Genomic DNA, 22,596 nt, shown 5'->3' with positions numbered 1-22,596 from the left:
GGAAGGTACCCTAAGACACAAACAAACACACAAAAATGACTCTAAAACTACTCTTTTTTGGGTTTGTCCAAACTGTTTTTGAATTTTTTTTCAAATTTTCGTATTTTCTATTTACGACACATTAAAACACTTCAAAACATAGTAAAAACACTTAAAAACAATGAGTAACAACATTAGAGGTGATAGGTGATAAAATCCCACGAAAATCATGCAAAAACAGCTTGTTCACTCCCCCACACTTAAACTAAACATTGTCCTCAATGTTTCAAACATAAACTCACACAAAAATCATCAAAACAACACAACTAACAAACATGACAAATATGGCAAAGTAAAAGCAATAAAGAGTAGGGTTAAAGAACGCAAATCTGGTTGTGGATTGTTAGAGATTCCTAAGTCTTATTTATTTGAATGCATGGGTTGCCTCCCAAGAACCGCTTTCTTTAATATCTTCTAGCCGGACGGTACCTCCTTTTAAGCTTCATTGGAGCCCACGACATGAAGGGGTATTTCCTCCACCACATGCTCCTCAAAAAGGTTGTAGTAAGGCTTCAAACGATGCCCACTCACCTTGAATTCTTGTCCGGTCTTTAAACTTTGACTTTGAACTGCACCATAAGGAAAAACATTAGTAACAACAAAAGGACCAATCCATTTAGAATGTAACTTACCGGGAAACAATTGAAGGCGAGAGTTGAAAAGTAACACTTTTTGCTCGATTGAGAATGTCTTACTACGAATCATCTTGTCATGGAATGCCTTTGTTTTCTCCTTGTAAATTTGAGCATTTTCATAAGCTTCATGCCTAATCTTTTCAAGTTCATTTAATTGAAGCTTCCTATGCACTCCAGCCGCATCTATGTCCATGTTGAATGTTTTGATAGCCCAATGCACCTTGTGCTCTAATTCCACGGGAAGATGGCATGGTTTGCCATAGATAAGCCGAATGGGGACATTCGAATGGGTGTTTTGTAGGCCGTACGATATGCCCACAGTGCATCATCCAAACGTAAGCTCCAATCCTTTCTTGTTGGCCCAATGGTTTTATCCAAAATCTGCTTGATTTCTCTATTCGAAACCTCGGCTTGGCCACTTGTTTGGGGATGATAAGGTGTTGAAACCTTATACGTGACATTATACTTCTTGAGTAGAGCCTCAATGGTTTGATTACGAAAATGGGAACCTCCATCACTTATGAGCACTCTAGGCATCCCAAATCTGGAAAAGATATTAGTTTTAACAAAATCTGCAACCACTTTAGAATCGTTGGTACATGTGGCTTTTGCTTCCACCCATTTCGAAACATAATTAACCGCAAGCAAAATATAATTGAAACCACGTGAGGGAGGAAAATGACCCATAAAATCAATGCCCCACACATAAAAAATTTTGACAGAAAGAATGGATTTTTGCGGCATTTGGTCTCTTTGACCTATGTTTCCTGTTCTTTGGCAACGATCACATGTTATGCAAAAAGTTCTAGCATCCTTAAATAGAGTAAGCCAATAAAATCCACATTCAAGAACCTTAAGTGCTGTCCTTTGGGTGCCAAAATGACCCCCACATGCATAAGTATGACATAAAGTTAAAATTGAATGAAATTCGGAATCGCGCACACACCTACATAGAATTTGATCAAGGCAATATTTCCACAAGTATGGGTCATCCCACATATAAAATCGTGCATCATTTTTGAGTTTATCACATTGGTGCTTGTTTAGGGTGCTTGGAACTTGTTTAGACACCAAATAATTCACTAAATCGGCATACCATGGTTCACTTACCTCAATGGATAGCAGCTGCTCATTTGGGAAGGCTTCTAGGATAGGTAGAGACTCCTCATTGTGCAACAAATGACTCAAGTGGTCAGCCACCACGTTTTCACTTCCTTTCTTGTCTTTAATTTTGATATCGAACTCTTGGAGGAGAAGCATCCAGTGAATTAGCCTTGGTTTGGCCTTTTTTTTAGTGAGCAAGTACTTCAACGCTGCACGGTCAGAATAAACAATAACTTTAGTGCTAAGTAAATAAGAACGAAACTTATCTAAAGCAAACACAACAACAAGAAGTTCTTTTTCAGTGGTGGAGTAGTTTAATTAAGCATCATTCAAGGTTCGGGATGCATAATAAATGACATGTGGCTGCTTGTTCTTCCTTTGGCCCAAAACAGCTCCAATTGCATAATCTGGGGCATCGCACATGAGCTCAAAAGGAAGACTCCAATATGGTGGAACTATGATGAGGGCCGAAGTTAGCATCTCCTTGAGGTGTTTGAAGGCCTTCTCACATGCTTCATCGAACACAAATGGCACATCCTTTTGAAGGAGATGGCAAAGAAGTTAGGATATCTTTGAAAAGTCCTTGGTGAATCGCCTATAGAATCTTGCATGTCCAAGAAAAGAACGAACCTCTCTCACCGAAGCGGGAGAGGGTAAGTAGCGTACAAGATATATTTTGGATTTATCAACCTCTATTCCCCTCTCTGGGATTATGTGACCCAAAACTATGTCTTGTTTTACCATAAAGTGACACTTTTCCCAATTTAAAACAAGGTTAGTTTCAATGCACCGTTTTAAGATTAAAGTGAGATTAGATAAGCAATCATCAAACGAATCACCAAAAACACTAAAATCATCCATAAATACCTTAATGATCTTTTCCACAAAATCTGAGAATATACTTACCATTCACCTTTGAAACGTGGCTAATGCATTGTACAAACCAAATGGCATTCAACGATAGGCAAAGGTACCAAAGGGGCACGTGAATGTGGTCTTTTCTTGGTCATCCGGAGCTATAACAATCTGATTATATCCCGAATAACCATCAAGAAAACAATAAAAAGAATGACCGGCTAACCTTTCAAGCATTTGATCAATGAATGGCAAAGGGAAATGATCCTTTCTTGTGGTGGCGTTGAGCTTCCTATAATCAATGCAAACTCTCAAACCTGTTTGGGTACGGATGAGCACAAGCTCATTCTCTTCATTCTTTACCATAGTGACTTCGGATTTCTTTGGAACAACTTGGATTGGTGAAACCCAACGACTATCCGAAATTAGATAAATCATTCCACAATCAAGAAGCTTGATAATCTCATTCTTCACAACTTCCATCATTGGAGGGTTGAGTCGACGTTGAGCCTGTTTAGTTGGTTTAGCCCCCTCCTCTAGAAGTATGCGATGCATGCATGTTGTAGGACTTATCCCCTTAATGTATGCCAAGGTCTATCCAATGGCTGTTTTGTACTCCTTCAACACCTGAACTAGTTTTTCCTCCTCCAATGTCGTGAGTGAGGAAGAGATTATGACCGGCAAAGTCTCTTGATCTCCCAAGTAAACGTACTTCAAATGATTTGGTAATGGTTTAAGCCCGAGGGAGGGTGCTTGAATCACTGAGGGTAACAACTTATTAGTAGAAACGGGAATTAGAATTGGGTTTGGAGACTTACCAACATGTTGTGGCAATGATTCAAGGGTAGCCACCATCTCAACTTTTTCATCACTAGGGTGCACGGCAAGGATGTCTTCATGCATGTCGTGGGTGAGCATAGGTCCTGCTTCTTCATTTTTGAGACCTATTCCTTTGGTAATGGTTGTTTTAAGGGCATCCTCATTCAAATCTTCAAAACATTGATGCGCCAATGAATCAATTATATCAATAGAAAAACAAGAATGATCATCAATATGATACTTCAGAAATGTTAAAATCAATAATCTTGCCATCAAATTCCATTGTTAACGTCCCCTTGAACACATCTATCTTGGTGCAGGATGTTTTCATGAATGGTCTCCCAAGGAGGATCAGCAAAGATGGAGAATAGGCTGAATCTTCCATGTCAAGCACATAAAAATTCGTCGGAAAGATTAAATGATTAACCTGCACCAAAACATCTTCCAAAACTCCTTTTGGATATGCATTAGAATGATTAGCTAATTGAATAATAACTCCATCATTTTCAGCTCTCCTAAGTTCATAGATGAATAAATAGAATATGGCATGACATTAATGAATGCACCTAAGTCTAACATAGCATGCTCAAACTTAGTATTGCCAATAACACAAGGGATTGTGAAACTACCTGGATCTTTGCATTTAGGAGGCAATATCCTTTGTAAAACCGCTAAAACATTCTCATTTACCCTTACCACTTCCTTGTTCGAAATCCTCTTCCTTGTGGTGCAAAGTTCTTTCAAGAATTTGGCATACTTTGGAACTTGTTTGATTGCATCAAGGAGAGGGATATTGACTTGCACCTTTCCAAATGTCTCAAGAACATTCTTGTCACTCTCTTCTTTCTTAGATTGCATAAATCTGCGAGGGAAAGGCACATTTGATGGAATAAGGTTAGAATTAACCAAACTTGGACTTAACCTACCTGAATTGGATGTTTTAGAGTCCCTAAAAGGTTGTGGAAAGGGTTGCTCCACCCTTGCCGAGGCTTGGCCTTGGTCATTCTCTTCTTGTAGTAGCTTTTCATCCTTTTATTGGCTTGATTTGGATAGTTATGGGTTGGTTCCAACTTCCTTGCCACTTCTTAATGTGATGGCCTTTACAGATTCAAATCCTCCATTCGGGTTGACAACGGTTGAACTAGGCAATCTGCCCTGCGCTCTGAATTGGCCCATGAATTCCACCATTTGACCCATTTGCTTCTCTAATTCATCCACCTTTTTGGCTTTGCATTGCTTGGGTTTGATTTTGGACTCCTTGCGCCAAAATGGTTAATAATTGAATAACTTTATCATTATCCAAAGATGTACCTGAATTTGATTGAACTGGAGGTGGTTGAGGTTGCATTGGTGTGAATGGCCTTTGAAATATCCCAAGGGGTGGTGGATGAAATCCTCCTTGTTGTTGAGTTTGTTGAGGCCCCATCCACTTCATATTTGGATGATTTCTCCAACCCAGATTGTAAGTGTTGGCGTATGGATCATATTTGGGCTAATTTTGGCCTTGAAACCTAATGACATTGGCAGATTCCCATCCTTCATTCTCAATCAATTGAGGGCATTTTTCAAATTGGTATCCTTGTATAGAGCACATGCCACATATTGTGGTTTCTTGCACTTTGGGTTTTTCGACAACCTGTGACACAAGAAGAGTGAGATTAGCGAATTGAGATTGAATTTCAGATATTGCACTTACCTCATTCACATGTTGCTGCCGTGGAGGGTCTCTTTGTCTAACTCCTTCATATTGTTGTGCATTCAAAGCTCGGTTGGCAATTAGGGTCTTGGCATCGACTGGTGTTTTGTCAACCAAAGCTCCTCCCGCTGAGGAATCTAACATTTGTCTTTCGATTGGAAAAAGTCTTGTGTAGAAATATTGAATTAGAAGTTCTTCTTTCATTTGATGTTGAGGGCATGATGCAACTAGAGTCTTGAAATGCTCATTATATGCTGGAAAAGACTCTCCTTGGTTTTGTTGAATGCCACTAATTTTCTTCCTCAAAAGAATGACTCTTGAAGTTGGGAAAAATTTCTCTAAGAATGCTTTTTTCATGCTTTCCCAAGAAGTGATAGTTCCAGGTGCCAATTCGTACAACCAATCCTTAGCTTTTTCCAAAAGAGAGAATGGAAAAACTTTCATCTTTAAAATGTTGCCATCCACGTTGATTAGGGTTATGCTTGAACATACCACTTCAAATTCGTTCAAGTGCTTGTTTGGATCTTCCATGGACAGCCCATGGTATTTGGGAATATGATGCAGCAAGCTAGACTTCAATTCGAACTCATCGGTCTTGTCTTGAGCTGCCCTAGGATATTGAATGCATAGGGGTGCGGCATTGTCCAATCCGGAGGCTGAAAGTTCCTTGATTATTCGATTATCCGCTGCCATGACTTGTGCTTCTTCTTCCACCTGAGCCGTGGCCTCTTCTTCCTTCTTAAACTCAGATATTGAGCTAGAACTATGTGGATTAAGTTATGGTTCCTTCCTCTTCCTTCTCAAAGTTCGTTCAAAATTGTTGTCAAAGTCAAAGATTGCTCACGAACAGGTTGAGAACTTCGAGTCATAAACTAGTACCTAAAAACAAGAAAACAAAACAAGGTCAGAAACTAAAATAAAAACACACAAAAAAGAAACAAAAATAAACAACGGGGGATTAGCAAAGTTACTAATCCCCCGGCAACGGTGCCAAAAATTTGATGTGATATAAACTAGCACTCAAATTAAACCCTCTTATTGACAGTTGTAGTAAAGATGTAAGTAGGGATCATTCTAGGCCGGGGATTAGGAGGGACTGCTAATCTACTCTAAATTGACTTAAAAACACAAAACTAAACTTAAAAACATAAAACTAGGCTTGAAAATACTTAACTAGACTCAAAGAACTCAAAACAAACTAAAAAGACTCAAAAACAACACAAAACAAGCAAATTGACTCAAAACAGAAACTAAAGAATGATTTATACAAATTCTAACTTTAACTTGACTCAAAACACTAAAGGAAACAAACTAAAATAGGTTGTAACTAAGTAAAACACGAAATATTAAAGGGGGGGGGGGATTGGTTTTGACGAATATAAAGTAAAAACAAGTAATTGCAAAAACAAACTGAGTTTAATACGAAATTGGGTGAATTAATGGGTGATAAGCTAGCTAAAGGGTCATTCTCCACACATGACACACTTGCATACAAATCGATTTCCAGTTGCTTTTCCAATAAACCATGAACCTCAACACCCCAGATTAACCGTGAACAGCACTAATTAACCCTCAGATTTTCCTTAAGTTATTGAATTGGATGGAATATGCATCGGCAACCAAATTATCCTTCAATAGTTCCCTACATGAATAGCATAATAGAGATACAATCAAAGATCATTAAGATTTGTGGAAATCATAAGCATTGACAAGACATTCGTAACTATGAACAACATGATACTCCTGCCAGGAATTTACTTAACACGATTGTGACTAGCAACCTCCATTACTTATGAATATAAGTTCATAATGATTAGGTGAAACTCCCTTATATTCTAGCATGAAATTCATGCATGCAAACTAAGTGATATGCGGCAAGCCTAGAAAGAAAAGGGAATGTGACTTCCTTGCATGACAAGGAAGGATTCCTTGTAGATTTGATGCGGCATCCCTCTTTGACTGGGATTAGTGCTTCTAGAACTTATATTTACGTGTTCTAAATTAATTAGGAACCCTCTTTGCAGCTGGAACATAAGTAGGAAAAGATTAGGATTGACTGAGTCAAAATAAGGTAGTTTGGCTCTTGTTTCCTTCTTTGTAGTTGATTCCTTTTCTTCCAAGTCTTGAATTAATTTCTTCCATCTCTTTAGCATATTCCTAGTCCTTCTTGAACTTCAATTTCATCCATCCACCTTGCCCCATGCATGTGCTATCCATTTCAAGCCCAAAACTGCTCTAAAATGCTCCAAATTGCCTTTTCTTGCCACTTTAGCCCTTTGGATCTACAAACACACGAAAATAGCTTAAAATACTAAAATAACTAGGAACTAACAACACAAATGCAAGGAATTAAACTAATTAAGTCGCATAAATATGCTCCTATCAATTCCCTCGGTATGCAAAAAACATTCACTTCAAACTTCATTACATCAATTAATGTAGTAGGTTATTTAATCCAATTTAGTCCTCGATGCGAACAAGGCCCATATAACATGTGATCATCCACCAAGCATATTCTAAAATTTATAATCAGCAAGTTGAGTAAATCACATCACACACCTAGTCTAGACTCCTATCTAACTAAAAAAATGATCATTTCTTGTTTAGATCTCACATCAAACAAATCTCATTTGGTAACAGATTTTTTCCTTTCATTTTCATTGCATCATTGAGTACAATTTAGGAAAAGGAGTGCATTTCATTTAACTTTATTAATTATTAGCCATGTTGATAAGGACAATGAGACACTAAGAGAGTGATTTCTCTACCAAAATCATCCTATGTAATTCTAGACTTGTTATTGGATGATGGTTTTCATGTTTAGTTAAAAATATATTACGGTCTAGTGGTATTCTTGTTCACTTATAAGTAAGAGATCTTAGGTTTGATACTCGCAATAATATTGTCCACTTGAAAGTGATTTCTCTACCAAAATCATCCAAGATAATTCTAAACCTCACAATGGGCTAACAATAACGTGGTTCAAATTTGCCTTTGGTAAAATCGAATCTAAGACCTTTCACTTACAGGTGAAGAGGAAAATTACTAGACCTTAGTACTAAGTGCGTCTAATTTGAAGTCTTTTGACTTATGTGTTCTCCAATGACCTGTCCTTTGTGGGGACCACACACCGAAAACAAGAGCGCCCTGCACATACTGCCAAATGGCGAGTAACCACAGGGTCCAACACAACGTCATTTACACGTAGGATTTACACTATCCAAAATCCAATACGTCATTTTCCGGATTGAGTTTTTATTTTATTTATTTTTAATTTTATTTCTATTTTTACTTATGAGCGGCGTAGCATAGCTTGAGCCACGAAAGCTTCTGAAGAGTCAGCGATGCTAATGTAGAAAGGATCGGAGTCTTACTAGCATATGCTAACGTGCGCCCGCGGCCCTATTTCGCTCTCTATGGAAGCTTCAGCTCCATCTTCTTCCTCTTGTAGATTCTCCGATTGATTTTTTTTGTCCGAAAGTTTGAATTATTGAATTCTGATTGAGATCAGAAATATATCCAACAGCGATGGCAGAGCTGTGATGTGCCCCGCAGTTGAACCTCATGGCCTTCTCAGCCGCCGCTCGCTCCAATCTTTCGACCTCCTCTTCTCAACCCTGCTGCAAGGTCCCTAAGAGCATCCCCATCTGAGGGGCTCTATATAGGTTTGGAAAAGTGGTAGATACAGCCTATTTAGAGCTCTGAGGAATCTTTGAGGCTTTATAAAAGAATCTCTACCAATTATGTGGTAATTTGATTATGCAATAATTTTTTATTTTTTTATTTTTTTTGTTAACTTTTCTTAAGTTGAATTTTAGACGTGCTATCTTAATTTTTTTTTTTATGAACTGTTTAATTATGTAGTAATTTGATTATGCGATAACTCTTTTTTTTTTGTGTGTTAACTTTTCTTAAGTTGATTTTTGGACGTGCTATCTTAAACTTTTTAACGTAAAAAAGTTCAAATTGTGACAAAGTTAGATTTCATCATTTATGAACCATTCGTTGGATTAGATTCTCTTATCTCAATCTTATCTGTTGAAAGATACAAACCCCTTTTGAAATAATGTGATTTTCACATACAACACAATAATTTATGTAGCACCAATTGGTAAATTAGCATCATACAACCTTGAAAAATTTTATTTGACAATTGCACCCACCAATGCCTATGAACTTTAAATCAATTTGAAAATTCAATTCTTATGGAATTTAAAACAATCATTAATAAGCCAATATTGCAAGAAAAATATGTAAGAAAAAAAATTGAAAAAGAATAAAAGAAGAGTATAAGTGTATTCACAAGTGAAGGGAGAGTGATAAAATTTTACTCACATGGGCTATCACTTTTTTTGTGGGACCCACTATTTTTGAGGATTAGATGTAGCCCAATTTTATGCTACCTAAGAAATGAAGTTGTTAGCCTAGCGATGGATCTAGCCCCATTTTCTGGCTCATTAAAGATGAAATTTCTTATTGAGGCTTGAAATATAGTAGCCTCATAGAGGATAAAGCCTCCATTGGGGATGCTCGAACACCTCTCTCTCTCTCTCTCTCTCTCTCTCTCTCTCTCTCTCTAGGTTTGAATAGTTGTTGCATCTTGTGTTTGGTTTCCGAGAAAGTGGAAGAAAGAATGAAATTTGGAAATCTACCATGTAACTTGGGAATAATTTCAATTAATTTGATAATCTAGCACTTATTTTGTTTCAGAGATTGTGGTTAGGACACTTGCGGGAAATTATAAAATTGCAGGGATTGAAGTTCATGTGGATAAAGTTTGAACTGTTTAGAAATTGAAGTGTTGTTGCAGCTTGAGACTAATGTCGTTTAGGGAGTTGTTGCTTATTGCCAATTTGCCGTGCTGTGTGATTTCGGTTTTGTCCATTCAATTGTTGTGTATAATTTTTCGTCTAACCAATAATAACACAATCATTTGGAAATATTGACTGTAAATAGTGCCTACTTGTGGCCGGATTAGTTTCTAATTGAACAAGCCTTTACTTGTACCAGTTCGGGCTAGATTTGTCTCTCGCACAACTCCCTGGGATCTTGCATGTCGGGTAAGGTTTGCTGCTTGGTGTGCTACAATATGAGTTTGCTATTAGTTTGAATGGTGCCTTTGTGGGACCTTTGTTAGGTCTTGAGGCTCACAATCAAAACTAATATGGACCTGTATGTGCCACTATTATCTTTGTATAACAAATTGTTCTTTTTTAACTAGGTTGATTACTTGCGCTACAAGTTACTTAGACTTCTTGATTCTATTGGATTGTTATAGATGGGTTAAGTCTGTATAAAGTTCTTTTTCTTGCCTTGTACACAAGGACTTTTACTCATAATATTATATGTCCAGATAAAAGGAGTTCAGGACCCTTCCAACTATTTCTTTGATTACAGTTAACACTAAAGAAGCAAGGTTAATTTAGCCAGATTAATCATAGATGAAAACTTTGAATGAAAATCAGTTGAAAAGGATTTAAAACACAATGGAAGATACATTAAACAACATATCTACTTTATGTAAGTACAAACAAAAGAGACCTGGGCAAGATTATAACCTTGTTAGGCAAGGTTCATCTTCTTGCAACTACTTTTATTTGTGTTTTTACAAGGGTTGCAATCTTTTAGAGAATGAAATGTAAATCAAGTTTACTAAGGTGATTCGATACTACAATACTGGGAAAGGTAGCAGAGCTTTTAAAACTTGACAAAAGATGGCTTTCTATGTTGGATCTATTACTAAAAGGGTAGAGTCTGGACAAAATGAAGCGTTCTGGTTTCTTGCTTGTTTGAGAGCAAAGTTGGATGTCTTTTGATTGATTGGTTAAGTATCCTTATCCCTTGTGTCCCTTGCTGCTTTTATAGCCAGACTCTTGAAGCCTTGCCTTTTGGTGATGGTCTCCGGAACATGGTGAGTCACCATTTAAGGTTGTGGAGGCTCAAAAGGAGGAGCTTGAACAGGAATTATCCATGGAAAAGGAGCTTATGGGAGAGTTACAGGAGGTGTTGAAGAAAGAGAGATACTCTCTGGATCAGGCTATCAATGGGATTTCTTCTCTCCAAAACAAGCTAACAAGGAAAGCGCTGAATTTGGAGAATGTGTGATCTTCTTCAGGATAAAGAATCGGAAATGTGGAGTCTAAGCTTGAGATTCAGCATTTGAAATCTGAGTGGGATTCTATAAATGTTATTTTGGATGAAAAAGATTCGGGACTTTTGAATGCAAGGAATAAGCTAGAGGAAGTAAACAAAGAAATTGCAGAGCTAAAGATGTTATTGGACAGTAAAGAGGACCAGCTTATTCAAGCAACTGCTCTACTCAAGGAGAAAGATGAATGTGTAAAAATGATGCAAAATGAGTTGAATAATACAAAGCTGAAATATTCAGAAGTTGAAACTGTGGTGGAACGGATCGTAGAACTCACTAATAAATTGGTTATACCCATCAAGGATGAAGATTACAATGAATCTGGGTCGCTTGATGACAAGGGCCACAATTTACTGAAGAAACTATGGGAGAAACCAACTGATGATTTCAGGTTGCAGATAAAACAGCTTCAAACTGAGCTTGATTCAGCAAGGGACAGCTTAAGGGTAAAAGAAATGGAAGTTTTAGCTTCTCAGAGGGCTCTTTAAGCTCAAAGACGAGGAGCTTAAGATGGTTCTCAGGAGACTAGAAACAAAAGAACAAGAAGTGAAGCAATGGAAAGAAGAAGCTGAAGATGCTAACGATCTGAGAAAGCTATACACATTGGTGCAAGAGATATTAGGGGAGAAGAGCATCGGAGACTTGGCAATCGAGAAGCTTCAACTTGAGGCAGCCCAAATAGAAGCTGAAGCCGCAACTAATGTACTCCACAAACTTGCAGAAACGAATGGGGAACTTTTGCATAAAGGCAGCATGCGCATTGAGGCCGACGGAAGTATCTTTGTCCCAAACGGTTACGACCCTAGCATAAGTACGGTGCAGAACAATGAATGTTTAACTGCGGTGACAATGGAAGTTGCCCAGATTTCGGCGTTGACTGATAAGCTTGTGAAAGAGGCTGGTGTTGTTATAAGTGCAGGACCTATTGCAGATCAGTAGCGGTAATTTATAAGGTAGTGACTGATTTCGTGTACAGACATGCCGATTTTTTTATATTTGGTAGAAGTAATCGTTTGCAGAAGGCATCTAAAATGCAGATGTCAAACACCTATATAAACGTTGTACAATATGCGACTCATAAGTGATAAATGGTTTTAGTTCGTGAATATTGTGTACTATAACCCTTTAAAACTGTTTATTTTACCTCTTTGCTTTGGATACCGCTTGGCTTCTTTATGTGAACCGCAGTTTGACATAACTCGTCACAAATATAAAAAATGTTTCCCCTTTATATTTTACCCATCTGTCGTCTTAGGCAAAAGAACTACTTACATGATATGAGTACGCCGTCACATGGTGTCTCGTGCTAATGAAACGACTTTTGGATAAAGATAAAGATAAAAATCAATAGGTATTCATATTTTCTTGTACTTGAAGTTACTTCACATGGAAATTTCGTGGAGAACATTAAGGGATTGAGACCTAAAATTCTTGAAAGTCTCATGTTTACATGTGATTTATGTTTTGTTTCTCAATTAATGAGTAAAGAGAACAAAATGTTACCGTGTTAAAGCAAGAGAGACTCACTGTAACAAAAATTCACATGGCAAGCACCTATTGGATAGGTGATGCACTTTTCAAACACAACACCCACCTATTAGACGGCTGATGCCATTGGAGCCCATGTCTTGCAAGAAAGCAATAATTAATTAATTTTTTTTTTTTTTAATTTTTATACTGTCGATTTTTTTTTATAGAAATATCTAAAAATCGACGAAAGATATGAAAATGGGGATAAAGTTTAAACTTCACCTTACATCAGAAAAACTATTAAGTTTAAGTTAAAATCAACAGATATCATCGATATTTCTAATACATTAATTAAATATCGGAAAAACTCATATTTCGTCTAAGGCAATGCTTGCCAATCCCTGAAGTTCATTTTAAATTTTCATCATTTTCATCGTAAGCAATTGATATTGACATCAATATTCAATATATTCATCGATATTTCCACAAATTTGCACATTAATATTTTCACCAATACCGATATTTAATCACTGCAAATGAGGGAATCTCTTGACTCGATTGTCAGCTTGTCCTTCACTAGTTTGCAGAAAATAATCCCCAAAAAATTATGGGTACAAAGCTTTTTGATTTAAAAGGAAGGTCTAATCAGATAAATGATTTATGTGATCACAAGGTAATCAGAAGATAACCCTCATGGTAAAAAAAATAAGATTTAAACTCTCGTGATGCTAGTCCCTAGTCTCTCTGTTACAACACTCCGCAGGATCAAACATACAGCGTTCGAAACACTGCTTCTCTCTTTGCTACAATTCCTAGTTGCATTAATTGATTGTATTTTCTTTCTTATTTTTGTCCTTGTGGATTCAAGAACCCAGAAACAACACAATTAAAAAAAAAAAAATTAAATTGATACTTAGTTTCTCAGCACCCAAAAAAAAAAAAACAACCCTTTGCGGGTTTGGAGCTGGCTTGTATGAGTGACAGTGTTGGTTCTGCGTCTTTTCCTAGGTGTCCAATTCGTGACTAAATTATGTTCATCATTTGATTTATAAATATATGGAGCCAATAAACAACCTAGCCATTATTATTTTAAGGCGAGCCTCCTTGTCTTTGTGTTGGCGATGAATACAAGTTTAGTTTTACTGCGTAAAACAAAAACAAAGAGTTTGAAGTGTCGTTTCCGTCGTTAACAAGCGGAGGTGGGGTAGCTGGTTTGGGTGAAGAAGAAGAGGGTTTGAAGAAGGCATTCATCTTTGATTGCATTGCATCAATGCGTCGGATTTGAATTGAATTGGATTTGATTTTATTGAGCTTCCATCGTTTGATTTCAATGTACATTTTTATCCTTGAATTTAATTGACATTTAACAGAAAAATTACTTTTGGACTAAATTTACTAACGGTCTAGCACATGAGGGTTTAAATCCTAACTTTTGTACCACGAGGGCTATCTTCCGATTACCTTATGACCACTGGGACCATTTATGTGACATCCCGTCCCGAGATTATAAAAACGTATGTGTGAATTTACCTTTTTACCCCTAGTTCGTTACATTTACGTTTAGTGTTGGTTGTGTGGTGTGGCATGTGTTGGACCACACACACACTCACACACACTGTCTCTCACTCTCCCGTGTTTTCCTCTCCCTCTGTCTCTTTTCTGTCACTTTTCTCTCTCTCTCTCTCCCGAGCTCCCATTTCTTCTTCTTCCTTCTGAAAACGTACGGACAACACACACATCACCCAAACCTTGATGGATCGAAGGAACCAAGGGCATTTTTGGACTCGTGAAGCTCGTACGAGTGCAACCATACCATTTTCAGGTGAGAAATCCTTCGTTTTCATGTCGATTCGAGGTAGTCCGATTTAGGTACTATTCATGCAAACTTACACTAGCGTGTTTTTGGGATTTTTAAGCTTGTAGATGTCTTAGTGAGGTCCCAAGGAGCCTCGGAATACTTCGTTGGAGAAGTTTGGACGTCGGGATCATTGTGGTCAAAGTTGGCCGGAGCTTTCGAGGCTTTTTCCGGCGAATCCACGGCGAGTTAGGGGTCGAGGCAGGTATGGATGTGTTCGTCTCGTCAATACCTTCATTTTGATATATAGTACGTCGAAAATGGTTAAGAAATGAAGAAGTTATGACACTTTGAAATTTACCCAGAAATTCCGGCAAAACACCAACTCCGGCGAAACCAGTCCGGCGACGCGAGGAAGAAGACGCGCGCGTGGGCAGCGCGTAGACGGGGCGCGTGGGGGCGCGTGCGTGGTCCGAATTGAGTTCTAAAAATTGTCACGCGTTCGTGACGTCGTGTAGATCACCGTGGTATATTCATACACCCAAATTGAGCAACGTATGAGAAAGTTATTGACGAATGTTTGGTGTATGCGCGTTAAATAACGATAATTTGGTTACTTTTTGTATAGGTGAAAATTATACAGAAGAAGAATGTAACCAATCTAGGGGAGGCTCAGGGACCTACGAGACGTCGATGTGATCTGTGAGTGGGCAGTTTTGTTTTCCATATATATATACTTGACGTATTTCCCAGAAAACGTATTTTAAAAGAAATACGAATTAAATATCCTGTCATACATGCATCATATTTTAATATGTGCATTACCATAATTATGCATACTGTTGCATGGTGCTGAGGAGGCCCAGGTAAGCTACATTTGATATACGTATGAAATACATTCGATATACGCATGAAATACGTTTGGTATACGATTGAAATACTATGGAAATACAAATGAAATATGAGTGTGATATGATTGAGATGCGATTTTGACATGATCGAGATATGTTTGTGATATAATTGAAATATGATTGTGATATGATTGAAATACGATTGAGATATGAAGAATGAGTAGCTTGAGATGCTTAGAGAGCTCATAACCTGATCCCCGGTGTTAGTGCTCGCCCTGAGCAGGGCCAGTCCTTCACATGATGTTCACCTCCCCGCACCTTATGCTCAGCTTGGATCCAAGCTAGGTGCATAGCCTGTCGTACAGACCACAAGAGGTGGTTCCGACTCGTAGGTGACGTGCGATTATTCGCCCAGTCTTACGTGATCGTAGCACTAGAACGTATATATACGTAACACCCAGGCCTGTCGTACAGACCACATTAGGTGGTTCCGACTCGTGGGCAGGTTCAGTTGTTTAGTTATTGTGAGTATGATTTGAGCTCTATATGCAGCCGTACAGGTCACGTTAGGTGACTCCGGCTGCCAGATGTTATGTTGTTGATGTGATGAGTTGATTATGAGCTATATATGCAGTCGCTGACTGAGTTGATTATGATGAGTTAATTATGAGTTATATATGCAGCCGAGGGCTGAGTTGATTAGAATGAAAGAGGATGAACTATGTTTATAGCCGAATGTTGAATTGATTATATGTTATTCCATCATATTCACATAGAGATGATGAGCATTCTGTTATGATACTTGGCATGACATACATTCATATTGTCTAGCATAATTTGAGATATATTACATATATGAGTATATACTTTATTTCTGGGAAAGTATACAAGTTTTACGGAGAGGGGTTACAAAGTTTTGAGAAGTGTTTGGATTTGGAAAAGATTTGTTTTACTGACCCACTCAATTTTGGTTTTGCGCCCCTCCAGGTTCAAGAATTGCAAAGGTGTGGTGACTACGAGGAAATTCAACGGTGTTCTGACAGAATGGACCAAATGAGGACTCACCTTCGGGTGGTTTATCTTAGAAGTTGTATATTTTAAAGCTTCCGAACTGTGTAAATGGTTACGTCACTCTCACGTGACGGCCAGCATGCCCTCCTTCGGGACGGGGTGTGTCAGTTGGTATCAGAGCCTAGTTTCAATCTTGGACATCTTGAGAAGTTCTAGTGAATTCTGTCAGAACTACACCGCCTCGTAGCAAACCACGTAGTTAGAGGAACTTAGTCTCCCTGATTTAGCTGTTGGGGGAAACCATTATTTTGGTGATTCAGTATATTATCTAAAGGGACATTTTAAGATGGGTTATGAGTTGAATTTGAATCACCTTATGAAATGATGGACCTGAGGGAGCAAAGTGATGAATTAACCAATTGGAAAAGATGTTTTAGATTATGCAAGTCAAAGGAATCTCCCTTTTGACAGAAGGGTTGAGACGACTAACTGGTTTGAGTTATGAACTTGTATCCTGGTGGAAACAGGAGTATAATTCGTTGTCACCGGAGGAAACAGCCGATTGAGAATTGTTTAAGGACTTATTTAAAGAAAAGAATTATTCATTCGGCATTTTATGATGATAATAAGCAAGAGCTTGCGATTTGAGACAAGGAAAGATGACGGCGAATAAGTATTATAGAAAGTTCTCAGACTTGCCTCGTCCCATTCGAATATTGCTGCTATTTTGATTGAAGTGTTATATTGTTTTAGGCTGGGTGGCATAAGGCAGTAGTATTTTGGGTGACCACTATCCATTGTAATTCTTACCAGGAGCATACAAGATGTTGTTAAGTCTAGAGGACTCTGAGAACACGTTCAGCGAGAGTAAAGAAGAATGATAAAAGAATGGGAATCAAAAGAGGACGATAAAGTTAATGATTCGTCATATCAAGAATATAGAAAGATTTAGAGCTTCAAGAAAAGTGAAGCTAGAGCTAATTCTCCTAGCTGAGGTTTTAATGCCACTGGTCAAAGTCAAAGTGATAGATTTACTGGAAATTCCAGATTCAGAGTCAAGGTGACTCGAGTAAGGGAAATGTACCTTGTGCAGCAGGTACAAGACTAAACACTTTGGAAAGTGTGGAATCAGTGAATGTGTTCGTTTAGACAGAAGGGATATAGAGTTATGAATTGTTCCTAGAATTAGTTATTACCCGACAGTTTCCTTGTTACCACCAATATTAGTCCAGCAGGTGTTTGGATCATTAGTTGGGTTATATGAACTGTGGGTGCCAAGATGTTTGATAAGTTGAATGTTTAGCCGAACAGACCACGAAAGGTGGATCCGGCTGACACATGAGGAGTTGATGAGTAAGTCGTACAGGTTACTATAGGTAACTCCGACTAATATGCGAGCATAGATGGTTGAGCTAGAGAATCAGCCGTACAAGTCATTCTAGTTGACTCTGGCTGATATATTTCGTATTATAAATGATATTGCCTAGAAAGTAGTAATTAAACGCGGTTGAGACATGTGTATGTATTTCCCAATAAGTGGCAAAATAGTAATATTACACCCTCGAGAGTTGTTGCTTACTTATCGAGACAACGATGAATTATCAGTATTGCGGGCTGCAGACCGTAATATTAATAATTTATTCGTGGATTCGTTAAGCAAGTAAACTGGTAGGTTATCCTATGTTAGTATCGTACTTATTCAGAGTGCTCAGTAATAGCAGAGTATGTATTGTTGCCAGCTACTTTTGTTCCACTAGATTGTGGATTTTGATGTTATTCTAGACATAGATTGGTTACTTTATAATCGTGACAAGATAGATTACTACGGGAAACCAGTTATTTTCCATCAGTCTGGATGACTAGAGATTACTTTTGTAAGTATGCAAAGTGGAGTAAGGCAGGCCGTTATTTATGCTGGGAGAGCAAAGAGATTATTATCAAAAGGCTGCCAAGGATACTTATCTCATGTGGTACTAAATAATGTCACTTCTAGTACTGTGGAAGAAGTGGGAAGAGTCAAACATTTACCTGACGTTTTCCCTGAGAGTTTACCTGGATTGCCTTTAGGCAGAAATGTGAAGATCAATATCGATTTGTTTCCAGGTATAAAATTTTATGTTAGAGATTAGTTCATGATGAGTTAAGAGAATTGGAAATTTAGTTGAAAGAATTGGTTGATAAAAGTTTCATTCAACCTAATACAACACTTGGGAGGAGCCCAGTTCGTTGGTGAAAAAGAAAATGGACTTTAAAGACTATCCATTGATATAGACCATGGAATCAGGTAACGATTGAGAACCGTTATCCATGATGGTGTACTGATGTTTAATGAATCAGCTCAGAGGTATTTGTATATTTTCTAAGATTGACTTGAGGTCTGGATATTATTAGTTGAAGATTATCGGTGAGGATGTCCTTATGATAACTTTCAGGACTCGTTAAGGTCATTTCAAGTTTGGTGATGCCATTCGGAGTGACGAATGCATCTACTACTTTATGAATTTGATGAATGAAGTATTCCAATGATATCTAGACCGATTTGTTGTTGTTGCTATTGAAAAGATTGATAAGACTAGAGCAAAGTATGCTAAACATCTTAAATTGGTATTGCACAGATCGAAGGAACGTCGATAGTATGCTAAGTTTAGCAAATGCCAATGTTGGATGAATCAAGTAGCATTTTTGAGATATGTTATATCTGCTTCAGGTATTCAAGTGAATTCTTAAAAGGTAGTAGAAATTGAGAATTTAGAACAACCACGAATCGTGATTGGGATTCGGAGTTATCCTAGCTTAACAAGCTATCATGGACGATTCGTGAAAGATTTTTCAGTCATTGTCTTGCCATTGACAAGAAAAGAGGTTAAGTTTGAGTGGGAGGATAATTATGAGTAAAGGTTTCAACAGTTGAAGTATTCCTCACTCATGCACGTATTTTAGTATTCCCAGAGAATAGTGGTAATCATAAAATTTTAGTGATGTTTCTTGAATAGTATTGGATGCATGTTGATGCAAATGTTAGGGTGATTACATACGTTTCACGACAAAAGGAACCTTATGAAATGAATTACCCTACTGGTGATTTGGAAGTCATGATTACCATTCTTGCTGTGAAGTTATGAAGACATTATATTTGGTAAGAATGCAAGATTTTTATGAATCCAAAAAGTCTCCAATATCCATTACTTGGAAGGATTTTGATATGAGGCAGCGAAGGTGGATTGAATTGTTTAATGAACATGATTATACGACCAGGGTGATCGTAAAATTGTTTTAGCTTATGCACTTGGTGAAAAGACTGCGGTAAGAATTAATGTCTGGCACGCTTGCCAAGATTGTCTTCTTGTGGGTTGGAAATCAACTGAAGTAAGGTTGAGAATGGAAAATTGAGAAGAAGTTGTAATTGTTAATTTCCAAGTTAAGTCTTTTTAGTAAGGTCGTACTCAAGACTCAAATGGTTAACGAAGAAAATTTAGAATTAACCAAGGCAAAGAAAGAAGGGAAAAAGAAAGATTGCTGAGTTCGAGAATAGGATGGTTATGATTGAACTTGAAGTGATGGTTGATCAATGTACCAAGTTAGTACATTTACCCCAGTGTTGAGTAACGACCACAGTGCAACAGTACTTATATGTTTTATGGATGAGTCTTCTCAAAGTATTCAGGTGATCTTATAATTTTGAAGTTTTCACTTTAGAAAAGTATGATTCGGCTTGGAAAGGAAAGCAAATTAAGTCCTAAGTACCTCGGACTTTATGTGATCATCGAAGAGTAGGTGAAGTTGCATACAAGTGGTGATGTCTTCAGAATTGACTAAGGTGCATAATGTATTATATTTCGATGCGTTGTCACTAGGTGGCAGATTCGTCACATGGAGTTTCGGTGCAACTATTGAGAATTAAGACAGTGTAATTGGTAAGGAATTTGTGAAGAAAGCATTTAGTGGAAGAAATTACGTGGGAGAAGGAGAATCGGATGAGAGAGATTTATCCGAAGCTATTGTATGAGTTTAGATGATTTAGTTGGTTGTTTTGAATTTCGGGACGAAATTCTATTAAGGTGGGTAGGTTGTGACATCCCGTCCCGAGATTATAAAAACGTATGTGTGAATTTACCTTTTTACCCCTAGTTCGTTACATTTACGTTTAGTGTTGGTTGTGTGGTGTGGCATGTGTTGGACCACACACACACACTCACACACACTGTCTCTCACTCTCCCGTGTTTTCCTCTCCCTCTGTCTCTTTTCTGTCACTTTTCTCTCTCTCTCTCTCCCGAGCTCCCATTTCTTCTTCTTCCTTCTGAAAACGTACGGACAACACACACATCACCCAAACCTTGATGGATCGAAGGAACCAAGGGCATTTTTGGACTCGTGAAGCTCGTACGAGTGCAACCATACCATTTTCAGGTGAGAAATCCTTCGTTTTCATGTCGATTCGAGGTAGTCCGATTTAGGTACTATTCATGCAAACTTACACTAGCGTGTTTTTGGGATTTTTAAGCTTGTAGATGTCTTAGTGAGGTCCCAAGGAGCCTCGGAATACTTCGTTGGAGAAGTTTGGACGTCGGGATCATTGTGGTCAAAGTTGGCCGGAGCTTTCGAGGCTTTTTCCGGCGAATCCACGGCGAGTTAGGGGTCGAGGCAGGTATGGATGTGTTCGTCTCGTCAATACCTTCATTTTGATATATAGTACGTCGAAAATGGTTAAGAAATGAAGAAGTTATGACACTTTGAAATTTACCCAGAAATTCCGGCAAAACACCAACTCCGGCGAAACCAGTCCGGCGACGCGAGGAAGAAGACGCGCGCGTGGGCAGCGCGTAGACGGGGCGCGTGGGGGCGCGTGCGTGGTCCGAATTGAGTTCTAAAAATTGTCACGCGTTCGTGACGTCGTGTAGATCACCGTGGTATATTCATACACCCAAATTGAGCAACGTATGAGAAAGTTATTGACGAATGTTTGGTGTATGCGCGTTAAATAACGATAATTTGGTTACTTTTTGTATAGGTGAAAATTATACAGAAGAAGAATGTAACCAATCTAGGGGAGGCTCAGGGACCTACGAGACGTCGATGTGATCTGTGAGTGGGCAGTTTTGTTTTCCATATATATATACTTGACGTATTTCCCAGAAAACGTATTTTAAAAGAAATACGAATTAAATATCCTGTCATACATGCATCATATTTTAATATGTGCATTACCATAATTATGCATACTGTTGCATGGTGCTGAGGAGGCCCAGGTAAGCTACATTTGATATACGTATGAAATACATTCGATATACGCATGAAATACGTTTGGTATACGATTGAAATACTATGGAAATACAAATGAAATATGAGTGTGATATGATTGAGATGCGATTTTGACATGATCGAGATATGTTTGTGATATAATTGAAATATGATTGTGATATGATTGAAATACGATTGAGATATGAAGAATGAGTAGCTTGAGATGCTTAGAGAGCTCATAACCTGATCCCCGGTGTTAGTGCTCGCCCTGAGCAGGGCCAGTCCTTCACATGATGTTCACCTCCCCGCACCTTATGCTCAGCTTGGATCCAAGCTAGGTGCATAGCCTGTCGTACAGACCACAAGAGGTGGTTCCGACTCGTAGGTGACGTGCGATTATTCGCCCAGTCTTACGTGATCGTAGCACTAGAACGTATATATACGTAACACCCAGGCCTGTCGTACAGACCACATTAGGTGGTTCCGACTCGTGGGCAGGTTCAGTTGTTTAGTTATTGTGAGTATGATTTGAGCTCTATATGCAGCCGTACAGGTCACGTTAGGTGACTCCGGCTGCCAGATGTTATGTTGTTGATGTGATGAGTTGATTATGAGCTATATATGCAGTCGCTGACTGAGTTGATTATGATGAGTTAATTATGAGTTATATATGCAGCCGAGGGCTGAGTTGATTAGAATGAAAGAGGATGAACTATGTTTATAGCCGAATGTTGAATTGATTATATGTTATTCCATCATATTCACATAGAGATGATGAGCATTCTGTTATGATACTTGGCATGACATACATTCATATTGTCTAGCATAATTTGAGATATATTACATATATGAGTATATACTTTATTTCTGGGAAAGTATACAAGTTTTACGGAGAGGGGTTACAAAGTTTTGAGAAGTGTTTGGATTTGGAAAA

The 22,596-nt window shown here is 38.1% G+C and overlaps 1 pseudogene; it reads left to right on the top strand.

The window, feature by feature from the left end:
* The first annotated feature begins 10,862 nt into the window (after positions 1–10,862).
* On the top strand, positions 10,863–12,235 carry LOC125475591 (annotated as a pseudogene).
* The last annotated feature ends 10,361 nt before the right edge of the window (positions 12,236–22,596 follow it).

This window comes from the organism of the source record quoted next, unplaced genomic scaffold, assembly GCF_019419815.1.
Source record: "Pyrus x bretschneideri cultivar Hongxiangsu unplaced genomic scaffold, Pyrus_bretschneideri_v1 Contig15, whole genome shotgun sequence".
NCBI classification, from domain to species: Eukaryota; Viridiplantae; Streptophyta; class Magnoliopsida; order Rosales; family Rosaceae; genus Pyrus; species Pyrus x bretschneideri.
Note: the sequence above shows the minus strand (reverse complement) of the source record. Positions and strands in the feature narration are given on the sequence as shown.